Genomic DNA, 12,935 nt, shown 5'->3' with positions numbered 1-12,935 from the left:
ATCTATCGATACTTACGAATTTAAAATTCTCAAATCTAGATTTCGGCCGATGATGACTTGAATGATTGGGATTTCTCTCTTTACAACCCTAGCAATATATATGGCTTTATTTTAAAAGTGATCAAGAACAAAAACAAAGACTTAGAACTCATATACTCTGTGAGAAGCTAATGCGTTTGTACACCTTAAAGTTTTGTAACCAAGTAAGAAAACCAAATATAAACTAGATACAAGGAAGCAAATACCGAATGACAACTCATAAAAGCAAATGTAATTTGTTGTCATACAGAGAACCCAACATGCATGAGACATCTAAATAGAGGTCACCAAATATTTCTTCTTTGCCAAATTACTATATATATATATATATATATATATATATATATATATATATATATATGGCTGTTACATCCAAATTGTAGCAATTGAGTACTTGACTACTTGGGTTCTCGTTGAACATGGAAGAGATAAGCCGAAAATTAGAATGCAAAATTTTTATGTGAATCAGAATATGAAATGGCATATACCTATGCTCCATGAAATCCAACCCTCTGTGTAGCTTCTACCGACCTATAAAAATAGCAATGATACAAAAATTTACAATCCAATTAAGAACTTCTTTTGATATTTAAAATAAAAAAAAAAAAAGAAGAAGAGAGAAAGTTACCTTAATAGAGACATGAAGAGTACATGCTTATGCAAATCTGCTATAGTACCCAAACTTTAAAATTAGTATTCAGATTCTTTTTTTGTTTTTTTATTATTGAATTTAATTTTGTAAATATTTACAATATAGATACTTGGATGAGTTTAAAATTATTCACTACTAAAATTTAATTGATCTAATGCTCTACATTAACTCATCAAGAATATATCCTACTCACTTAAAGTACCCCAACTTACTTGATTTGGTATTAAGTTTGTTTGGTCATGAAAATCCAACAAATAATAAATAAATAAACACGAAATTGTTGGTGTTCCAATGAGTCAAAGAATGAGAAAAGAAGGTACCTGTGAAAGAAGACATTGGTGGTGATTGTTGGACAAGGCTTGAAATTGCTTCGTTTCATATAGGGGTGGCAAAATCTGACACGATCCGCAAACCTGACACAATTAACCCATTTATAAACTAGTCATGGGTTAAGGCTAAACGGGTTTGAGTCATATTCAGGTTGACACGGCTAACCCGTTTAATAAACGAGTTGTGTTCGTGTTCAACATGCAAACCCGTCTAACCCGTTTGACCCGTTTAGCTTATAAAGTTATTATTTATTTTGATATTATTGCTTCATTAATGGTTTGTTTTATATGTTTATTACTATATTTCTAGTTATAATTGTATTTTAATTTTAGATATATGGGAAATGATAAAAATTATATAGGTTAAGTATGACCTATTAATCAAATATATTATTAAATGAATCATTTGTATTGACCTTTACATGGCTTGTTAATTAAATGAGTTAAACGTGTCGGGTTAGGTCAACCTGTTTAATAAACAGGTTGTATTTAGGTTGAGGATTCTTGACACGTTTTCTAAACAAGTCGGGTTCGAGTCAACCTATATAGCTAAATACTCATGTCTTAACAAGACACGAACCCGACCCGCGAACACGAATTGCCACCCCTAGTTTCATAGTGTCAGCATTGAACTCAAGGATCCAAAAATCACAAACACAATCAAAACTAATTAAAATGCAAAATTGGACTTCGAAATCAGAACCCCACAAATAAATAAAAATCTATGAACTGCAACCTCAAAAAATAGAGAAGTATGAATGAATAATAGTTATGTGATGAACAAAAGCATAATTAGAGATTAGAATCTGAGCACGCGCTCACGTGCGTGTTTAGAGGCTCTTTTATGTTTTTGGAAGAAATTAATAATTTGCATCCATTATAAATTGGGTTACTATTTTTTTCAATCACAAAAATACTTAGGAGTGTGATGAGTGTTATGTGTTTGTACCAAATATTAAAATTATTAACCTTTTTCCACGCATAATACTCATTACACCCCTATGTACTTTTGTGATTGAAAAATATAATAACCCAATTTACAATGGATTCAAATTATTAATTTTTTGCCAAAAAAAAAAAAAAATAGAAGAGCTTTTGAGCACACATGTGAATGCGTGCTCAGAGGCTAGTATTGTTAAAAATTATGCGGGTTATGGTGGAGAAGTTGGTGGAGCATTATTTTTATCGCCCATTCTAATTGCTTTCTAGCAGTATTTACTATAAACCTATAAGCAGAAATACAAAATGTGTTACTTTTGTGTTATTAATAGACACTTTAAAACGTACACAACAATGATAGGTACAATACATATGAAGCGTATACTTGTGGAAGGAATATTTGAATTTACCTTGTGATGATATTGCATAGCTCTATGTATGGAGAAATTGTAAGATCTTCATGGTAAATCAGGACAAGTGATGTGATTCACCATTTCACTAAAAGACTTACACTTGTTTAAAATTGACGAGTTAGAAAATTTTGTAAAACAAAAATTGATTACTAACTCAACAATTTTAAACAAGTGGCAATTTTTTAGTAGAATAGTGGACAAGTGACGTGGTCCATTAGAGAGCTGTATAATTTCTCCTATGTATGTGAAATTGTCTATTTCTTGGGACTTGAAGAACTATCATTTAATTACCATTTAAAATAAATAAATAAATAAAGGTCTACTTAAGATGAGGAGTTTACATTTATGTAAATTTGGACTTCGAGATAATTCACGAAATCTCTCCACAAATGGGTTATGCATGTCTAACAACCCAGTTTTGAAAATAAAGAAAAAAAGAATATTTGTGCCATCAATGTAAACTTAATTAAAAATATATCATTATGAACCAAATCATGGGGTCCATACACGCACATACATATAATGCACAAATACATACCCCATATATACATGTTCATAGCATCATATAAAACCATTTTCCTTCATCCAATAGACAACAGTGTCAAACCCGACATATCAAAGAATTTTGGAACTTTTTCATAAGACCCAATATTTTATTTTAATCCTTATATACATTAGCATATGTTACATCTTGGTTCCCAAAGTTGTACATATAACGAAAACAAAAATAAAAGAAGAAACACCGGTATTAAGAATACTTACCAAAATAAAAATGGTATTAAAAATAGGAAATGGACAGAGCAGAAGTTTGCAAATATCTATATTCTAACCTAAAATCTGATTACAGAAGCCAAAGAGTTCTCAGTGTGTGCAATCTTTTTTTTTTTTTTTTTTTGAGAAATGAATACTTGCTGTTTTTATTAATCAAGAATTAGGACAATCATCCAAAACAAAAGAGATAATATCCAGTGGAACACACTTCAACTAGATTTGAGAAGAAAAAGATTGTTTCACTCATTGGGCTAAGGCATGTGCAACTGCATTGCCTTGCCGACCTACATGGGCAAAAGAAATACTCTGAAATGAGTTTGATTGAGATATGATATATGAGATGCCCTCCCCTTGAATTTTCCATTCCTGATCCCTTTAATGAGTTGAAAACAGATTCAGAATCACCTTCGCAAACAAAGTGAGCATGACTTGATTCTGCAGTAAAAGTGACAGCTCGCCAGGCAGCAAAAAGCTCCAGGATTTCCACTGTTGGACGGGATTCACAATCTGCTCGGATAGGGCAGCCAACACCTGACCCTCACTATTCCGAATTACCACACCTATTCCCGCTTTGTCAGACTCTCCGTACATTGCTCCATCATGATTTGTCTTCAGCAAGCCCACTACAGGAGGTAGCCACCTGTGAGGAACAACCTGTCGTCTGTGGGAAGGAGGATTTTCCAGCCCCTGAATTCGCTGAGGTAGTTCTTTGCAAAACCAGCAATATTGCGAAGGGGCAGGGGATTTTCTTGGAGGCGAGACCAAAGTGACCAAGCCGTCGCTGCAAACAAGGATAGTAAGGCAGGTTTGGATCGGATTTTTTGTATACATCCGAGAAAGAATCAGAAGTTGCTGAGCTCCTATCCACCCAGTCGAAATCAGTTTCCCAGACCACTTTGATGCAGGCACAACTCCACAAAGCATGCACAACAGTCTCCGATTCTCCAGAGCAGCGAGGACAAACCGATTCTTGAAGAATTTTTCGCTTCTGTAGATTTTCTTTTGTAGGCAGTGAATTAGTGCATGCCTTCCAAAGAAAATGCTTGATCTTGCCTGGGACCTTCAACTTCCATGCTTTTCGCAAAAACCCCTCTGTGATTCTGAGACTTGTGGTCGATTTGTGTCAAGAGTATGAAGCTCACAGAGAAGTTTATAACCTGACTTCACTAAGTAGTTGCCCGATTTTTCTACTCTCCAAACTAAGGTATCGGGCTGTGGGGTGGAACACAGGCAGAGACTTGATAAGTTTTGCTTCAGGTGGATAAAAACAAAAATCGATTAGATTGATGTTCCACCAACCCGTTGCAGAATTTATCAGAGAATCCACAGTGGAATCCGGTGCTAGGTGCAAAGCTGGAGAGCAGATTCTGCCTTCAGGACTTGGTAGCCAAGCATCTTCATATATCCGGACAGATTCACCGCTACCAATTCTCCAGATGGCTCCTTTTTCAATTAAATCCCTGGACCATAGTCTTCCATGAGAGAGCCGGTAGAAAGTTTAGCTTCAAAAATTGAGCTATTTGGAAAATACTTCGCCTCAAAAATTCTATAAAATAGAGACTCCTTATCATCTATCAATCTCCACAACTATTTAGCCAACATGGCTTTATTAAATTTGCAAAGATCTTTAAAGCCCAATCCCCCCTCGCTCTTTGGTTGACATAAGACCTCCCATTTTGCCCAATGAAATTTTCTCCTATCACCCCTTTGTCCCTACCAAAATTTTCAAATGAGCATCTCAATATCTTGGCAAAGACCAATTGGCAATCAAAAACAACTCATGACAAACGGAGGAATGACTTTGACCACCGCCTTCAAAAGAACTTCTTTACCCGCTTGCGATAATATTTTCTCTTTTCACCCTTGGAGCTTACCCCACACTCTATCTTTTAAGAAATTCAAGCTTGCCTTTTTTTTTTTTTCTTCCCACCATCGCCGATAAACCCAAATATCTTTCATACTCCTTTATTTTGGACACCCCAAGCAAATTTTTTATTTCCTCCTTTGTAGCAATAGAGGAATTATTGCTAAAAAAGAGAGTAGTCTTGTCCGAATTTATTTTTTGTCTCGACGCCTGTTCATATTTCCCCAATATCTCCTGAATTTTTTCCACGTCCCCCACTCTAGCTCAACAAAACAAGAGGCTATCATTTGTAAAAAAAAAAAAAAAAAGGTGAGAGATCTTTGGGTCATTTCTACAGAGAGAAACACCCTCAATATGTTTACCATCCACTGCATGTTCAATTAATCCATTTAGACCTTCAGAGCATAATAGAAAAAGATAAGGGGAAAGAGGATCTCCTTGATGAGTACCTCATGTGAGAATAATATGGCCTTTTGGTTCACTATTGACTAAAATCGAATAGGTCATAGATTTTATACACTCCAAAATCCAGCCTATCCAAGTCAAATGAAAGCCTATCTTCTCCATGATCCTTTGAAGGAATACCCATTCCAAACGATCATAAGATTTGCTCGTGTCCAATTTTAAAGCCATATATCCAATTTTCCCTTTTTTTTTCCTCTTCATATGGTGTAAAGTCTTAAAGGCCACCAAGATGTTATCAGAGATTCCAAAATAATATGGGGTAAAACTTTCTTCAACCTGTTTGCCAACACTTTAAAGACAAGTTCATATAAGATATTACAAAGGGTAATGGGGCGAAATTCAGTAACAATTTAGGACTCTTCAATTTTGGAATAAGAGTAATAAAAGTATGATTCAAACCTATCTCTATTGAGTTAGAGTTTAGACAAGATAACACAGCTTTGACTACATCATCCCCTATACTCACCCAATAATGTTGGAAAAAGATTGGCATGATTCCATCTGGATCCGAGGCTTTTAATGGGGTCATTTGTTTCAAAGCTATCTCCACTTCATCCTCTGTAAAATTTCTAATTAAACAACAGTTCATGTCTTCAGTCACCACCTGTTTTGTAAATTGAACTACTTCCTCTATTTCATGCGGATTTGAGGTAGTAAACAATTGTTTATAATACTCTACAATTATCACCCAAACCTCTTCATCACCTGAGACCAATTTGCCCTATAAGTCTCTGAGTTTTGAAAAGTTGATTCGCCAGAATCGCTGTGATGCCCGATTATGGAAATAGCTAGAATTTTTGTCACCCCATACCATCCAGTGCACATGGCTTCGCTGTTGCCACATTTTTTCCTCCAATCTAAGTAACTTGGCCACCTCTGCTTTTAACTGAAGAAAAAACTCTTACTCGACAAAGCGTTAACTACATTGCAAAAAGACTTCTTACTCTAAGCTTGCAGCTGGGTTTTACACTTATCCACATTCTGCATAACTCTGGTCATAGGTGGCTCCATGGAGATGGTTTTCCAAGCACTTTTAACAATGTCGTGGCATCCTTGCTCATCAAGCCTAATTTATTCAAAACACCAGGGGCATTGGGGCTTTGAATTGATCCCCTCGAGTAGGACCATGATAGGACTATGGTCTGAAAAAGCACATACCAGAGTTGTTACACATGTTGCTCGGAACAAGTCAAACCATGCTGTTGTGCTCATAGCTCTGTCCAGCCTTTCCCAAACCACTCCACCATCCGAATGAGTTTTAAACCATGTAAACTTATTTCCCACAAAACCGATGTCAAACAACCCACACTCGTCTAAGGCTTCTCTGAATTTTTGCATCTGTCCATAAGGTCGTAAAGAGCCTCCCAACTTTTCACGTGACTTCACAAGTTCATTAAAATCACCTCCACACAGCCACGGTATGGAGAAGCGATTGTTTAAATCTTGTAACAAATCCCAGGATTCCATATGAAGCTGAGTTTCTAGTGCTCCATAAAAACCCTTAAACGGCTAAACATTTTCCTTTCCTCTGTTGATCAGGATATCAATATGATTATGAAAGGAAGACATGGCTTACAAGTCAAACCATGAGTTAATCTTGAAACCCCATGATGATGACCAAAATGAAGCGAGTCACGAATTCCAATTAGCCTAGTATCATCCAGCCATATTTTGGCTAAAAACACTACTGTAGGATCTTGTGTTGAATTGTCTGCAGGTTCCCCAAGCTCTCGACAGTTCCAACAAAGGAGACTCATTGTTTTTGGCAAGGCTGGGAACCAGCCGCTGCCAATACAAAATCAATATCCTAATCATCACAAGAAACCAATTTTTTCTTCTTTGGTAACCCACAATGATCTTCCCGTGTTAGAGCTTCGTTTGTTTCTTGTATGTACTTCAATCTTATCTGAACTCCCATGCCCAACACGTGATAGACGAACCCATTTTGGACCAGCTAGAGGTGTGACCTGGCTTGTAGGCCCTTGCAGATTTGAATTGTCACTTAAAGGAGTTTCAAAAGGATCCAACAAAGATTTTGACTCCTTGCTGTCAAGGGAACTTTGTACCTGATTTATGGGATTTTTACATAAGGAGAGCCAGATTTTGGAAGACCTTTGTTTCCTTCACAATTCCCTCCATGCTGTCAAACTTACATATCTCTTTATCAATTTCCTCCAACTGGCATTCAAAATTCCCTTTTTTAGATTGTTGACCCTCAAAACCCGGAGGAAAATCCTCATTTTCCGTGAGAACTTCAACCAAAATAGGATTAGTATTAACTAGGGGCAAGTTTTTAGGATATACCTTATGTGAAGTAGTCCCCTGAGATTTTGAATTTGGCGGTGGTGGTCGTGGTGGTGATTGGGCGGCGTCACTGCTAGTAGGGTGTCTGCTTCCACTCCCCTTTCTTTTTTCATAGAACCTTGGAACAACCATTATGGATTTTTTTGCAAGATTAAAGATTGGTGCACGAGTCCATGGGCCATATTGGCGAGATTCCAGGGTTAGAGTGCCTTCGCTGTCGAACTACAATTCACATTCCTTGTCACTGTGTGTTAAACATCCACACCAATAGCAAATGTTTGTCAACCTCTCAAACTTGAAAGATACCCAGCCAACCTCACCATCGTCCAAGGTAATCTTTTGACCTTGACTGAGAGGTTTTGAAATATCCATAAGGACACTGCTCTCATAAAATCTCCCCCCTCCATCTCTACATAGTCCGAGGGACAAACTTCTCCTATCCCTAAACATATTCCTTCTGTCACCTCTCTATTCATGAAGCGTATGGGGATATCGCAAACCTGGACCCAAAAAGGAACCATGTTGAAACATACTTCATGGATATGCATACTGCGTTCATAGTGTTCTATAGCGACTAAATGTTTATCGAAACTCCATGGTTGGCTTGCAATAACTCTATTGGCTTCGAGTTTGTTATCAAAAATGAACAGAACAATGTGGTTTCCTATATCCTTGACCTTGAAGCCGTTTCAAGAACACCAAAGTTGCTTAAAGTTTCTTGCAATAGCATCAGTGTTAAGCATCCTCCTCATGAAGAATTTTGCAGCCAAAATGAACTCATTAGATCCCATCTCATTCCTCAGCCTAAAACCATCACCCTCTTGTCCTGACAGGGATAAACGGCTCCATCCCTTTGTTATCTCTTCCATTTGAAGGAGGCTCAAAGAACAAAGTGTTTCCCAAATCCCCAACAAAAAAAAACCCACAAGCCTTACATGAAAATAAAGTTCGAGTAAGGGACAGACTAGCCTTTACAAAGAAGGGACAGAAAATTCTACTGCCTAGGAGAAGCAAGGAAAAAAACCTTGCTTTCTCTAGCGACAGAGAAACCTTCAGTGTGTGCAATCTAACTATCAAAAAACAAACTCTTAGAAAGGTAACGGTTCCAACGGGTAAGGTACAAAGACACAAATAGAGGGCTGCGAATTAGTCTTTTTTTTTGATAGGGTGAATTAGTCTATTTAATAAGAAATATATTTTTTTTTTTTGTTTTTTTTTACAAACACGTAAACCATTTGAATTTTTATATAACTATTTTTTTTAGAATCTAGTTTATAATAACTATGTGAGCAAGTTTACTATACACTCTTCTGTGCTTTGGTTGACCATAAATCATTCCAAACATATTCCACTTTCTTTGTTGCACTTTGGGCTTTTCTTCCCTTCTCTAGATTGATACCACTCCTAATAGAATGAGTATCTTGAATAGGGAATACATTTAAAGGATTGGTGCACTGAACATCAAACACATCACCCTTATCTTTCAAACCCAACTTATTACTTAAATCTTAAATAAACTTGAACCAATATCTGGCCTCAATTCTTAAATCTAAAATAAACTTGCAGATACAGTTAATATATATATTTTTTTAGAGCTCTTCCATTTTTTTCCCCAAAGTACAATACTTTCAATTCAACATATTTGTTTTTTAGAGCTTCAAAAGGACTAAGAAATTGTAACAAAGAGGGAAGATGTTAACAATAAAAAGTAAATCTCAACAAATGCTTGCTAATAATCAGATAGAAACAACCCAGTTTTGAAAATTTTTCACATCAAGATTTTAAATAGAGAAGCAATTCGTCAACTACACACATTATCACAAAGAAAGGGAGGGAGTGCAAATATTTATAAAAACCGGCTAAGAAACGCATCAAAATCTTAAAGTAAATACCTAAACATCGATAATTTAATTTTCTCACCTCTATTACTTAGATTCTGTAACAAATTACACTGGGGTAATTCACCCAAAACTTACCTCTTTTTTTGTCTTCACATAAGCAAAGAATTTTAGTTTTGAATTTTGATTGATATACTGTAATCGTCTTTTATAGCAGAAAATGGTAGCTTGGTTGGATAATGTTTTGGGAGTTATTGTCTTTTTTTTTTTTTTTGAATTTTGAAATATAAAAAAAATTGTTATAAAAAAGAGTGGTAACTGTTTATTAAAACGCGGATGAGAAACTAATTGTAAGTTGGATAATTCAGGGGGAAAAATGGAACTGGGATAACGGGATAAGGGGATTGAGGGAAAAAACTAAGACATTGATTTAGATGGCTAAAAAAAAAAAAAAAAAAGACAAATTTTGACGGCTATAAAAAAAATGTGGATTAAGGAAAGAAACTATCTTTTTAAAAATTCCAAGTAACGTGTTTTGATAGGAGTGATTATAGTAGATTTTTTTTTTTTTTTTTTTTGAGAATTAGGGATTATAGTAGATTTGAATACCTCTTTTGTAGGAAATGTTTTAGGTCCTATTTTGCAGAAGTGTTTTAGGTGGGAGTTAAAGAAGCATTTTTACCAAATTTTACTCCTACTTAAACATAGATTGTAGGGGTATTTTAGAACACACAAAAAATTCGGTCCAAACAAGAGAAGCCCTTTAAATAATAATATAGAAGAAGAAGCAATTTGAGTTTGAACACCAACGTGAGTGCACTGGAGTGTGATCCTATTTTGTAGATAGTATTTTACGTGGGAGGTGAAGAAGCATTTTTACCAAATTTTTCCCCCTACTTAAATGTAGGTTGTAGGGGTATTTTGGAACCAGGAAAATGTTCAATCCAAACCGGAAAAGCCCCTTAAATAGTAGTATAGATAAGGAGAGAGAGAGAGAGAGAGAGAGAGAGGAAAAACAAAAATGGCTAGGTTTTTTTTTAGGTAAATTACAAATTTGATCCCTAACCTTTACATTGAATGTCAATTTCCCTAATATTTTTCCCTAACCTTTTGGTTTTGTGTCAAAATAGTTCTTGTCATTAAGTAATGGATAGAAGATGTTGACATAGCTAATGGTGATAATAATAAATTAATTTTCATGCCACTAGACACCCATGTAGATAGCCATGTGGCCTAAATTAAAAATAATTTAAATAAATAAAAACTCAAGTATATTAAAATAAAAACTTTCTTGTAACTCAGTAATAAAACCTGATGATGCAAAGAAAATTAGTAGGCTGGATGCTTCGGATTTGAAGGGCCTATTTGCTGTCTTGATAGCCTGAAAAAGAAAGAACAATGATCAAAGGTGAATCGGGTTGCCGGCCAAGAACCTTCCGATGGCAAAGTTAGTTTTCTTTTTATAATTTTGGAGTTCCAACTTTTTAGAAAATGTCAAAACCTACCTTTGTTTGGTCTGAATGAGCGTTTATATAGTTTCCTAAAAATAATTATTAAACTTGTAACCTCTTCTGGATTTGAGGAGGTGTGAGGGTTCAAGGATAACTTCCATAATTGTTTAGGAGTTACATTTTTCTCATATAACGGTTATTGGAAGTTATGCATGTGATAAGGAGTTGTAGTACACACTCAGAAATTTTCCTAAGTGTCAAGGGCTCGTCTAAGGGTCCTCTTGTTGAGCGCACCTCACTTCCATGGAAGGTCGTTCCTCTATGGATGACCTTTTTCAGGACGAGGTTGATGGCACTCTTGGATGAGACGGTGTGGTTTTGTCAAACTTGACCATGCGAAGCTCATCCAAGCATCTAACTGCAAAGATTTTCTCCAGAAAATTGAACTACTCGATGGTAACCTGTGGACGATCACGAGCTGTAAAAAAGACGATTAGGACAACCAAACAAAAGTAATAGGAAAAAACCTAATAAGGACGGAGACATACCAGACGAGGGCATTATACCCCATGTCATATCAATAGGCATATACTCATGATCATCTGGACGACCCATCCAATTATCCCCACGAAGGAAAAAGTAATGACCCTTCCAGTTCCTATTAAAGTTTAGGATCTCGCACACTAGCCTAAGTACCGGACTTCGTGCGAGAAAACTATACATCCCTTTAGATTGGGCAATCTCAGAAGGATGGTAACAATGGAAAAATTCTTCCACTGTCAACCATCTCGCCCCATTGGACATTACCCCGTACAAGACTTCTACACCCAAGAAAACCCTCCAGGTGTTCGGAGAAATCTGGGAGACGGACAATCCCAGATATTGGAGAAGAAGATGGTGAAGAGCACTCAACAAAAAGCAAAGCCCAGCTTTCAACATCTACTCATATACCCTGACGTCTTCAAAACCCCTATAATAGCACTTCTCTGACTTAAAGGGTAGACAGATAGATCTGTTGTCGGGTATTTGGTACTTCTCCCTAAGTGTGTTGAAGTGCAATGGTTTGATAGTGGAGACGAAGTCATTCGCCGTCCACAAGGGAAGTATGATGAATTCCTTAAACCCATCAGGACCTATGACGGATTGGATGGGAGGATCTATGCCGTCTAGATCATCATTTGAGTCATACTCTAACCCGTCCTCATCCTGCACCTCATCCTCCATATTGGAAGGTGAGTTGGCTAACGGTTCGCTCTCCTCGCTGGAGGTGCCGGGGTCTGCTTAACCTGACGGAAACACCTCATCGTAGCCCGCTCCATCGCGGACAAACGATTGACCATTTAATGCCTCACTAGACATCTAACCTACAAATGATGGATAAAAAACCCTAAGACTCTAGGTCTACACTGACGACAGACAAGCGAATGGAATAAATAAAGAGAAAAACTTGAGTTAAGGGTAAGAATACTCACAGTTGACAGAATGAAAAGGACAACGGGAGTCTGAAAAGCATGGTAGATCAAAATCAACAAGGTGATAGTCCGAGAAGAGTGAACGGAAGCGCTCTGATCAACAAAAATTTCTCCAAAATGTGAAAATGAAAGGGAACAGCAACATATATAGGGGGAACGGCGCAGAAGACGAAGGGATGCTTCGGTTCAAGCAAACAACCATTAATAGCTCAACACGTGTCCCTACCATCTTAATGACCCTAGACTAGCCTGTCAATCAACACACGCTTCTTAAGGATAGAGACATACCGTCACTTCATGGATCTGTGAGAAGCGACGGATCCATGGAGTAAGGAGGTAGCTGAAGAGGGTAAAAGTAAAGTGGACGGTCGGAACTTGCAAAACCCACAATGGGATGA

Source organism: Castanea sativa, chromosome 10 (genome assembly GCF_040712315.1).
Source record: "Castanea sativa cultivar Marrone di Chiusa Pesio chromosome 10, ASM4071231v1".
NCBI classification, from domain to species: Eukaryota; Viridiplantae; Streptophyta; class Magnoliopsida; order Fagales; family Fagaceae; genus Castanea; species Castanea sativa.
This window is presented reverse-complemented; position numbering follows the sequence as displayed.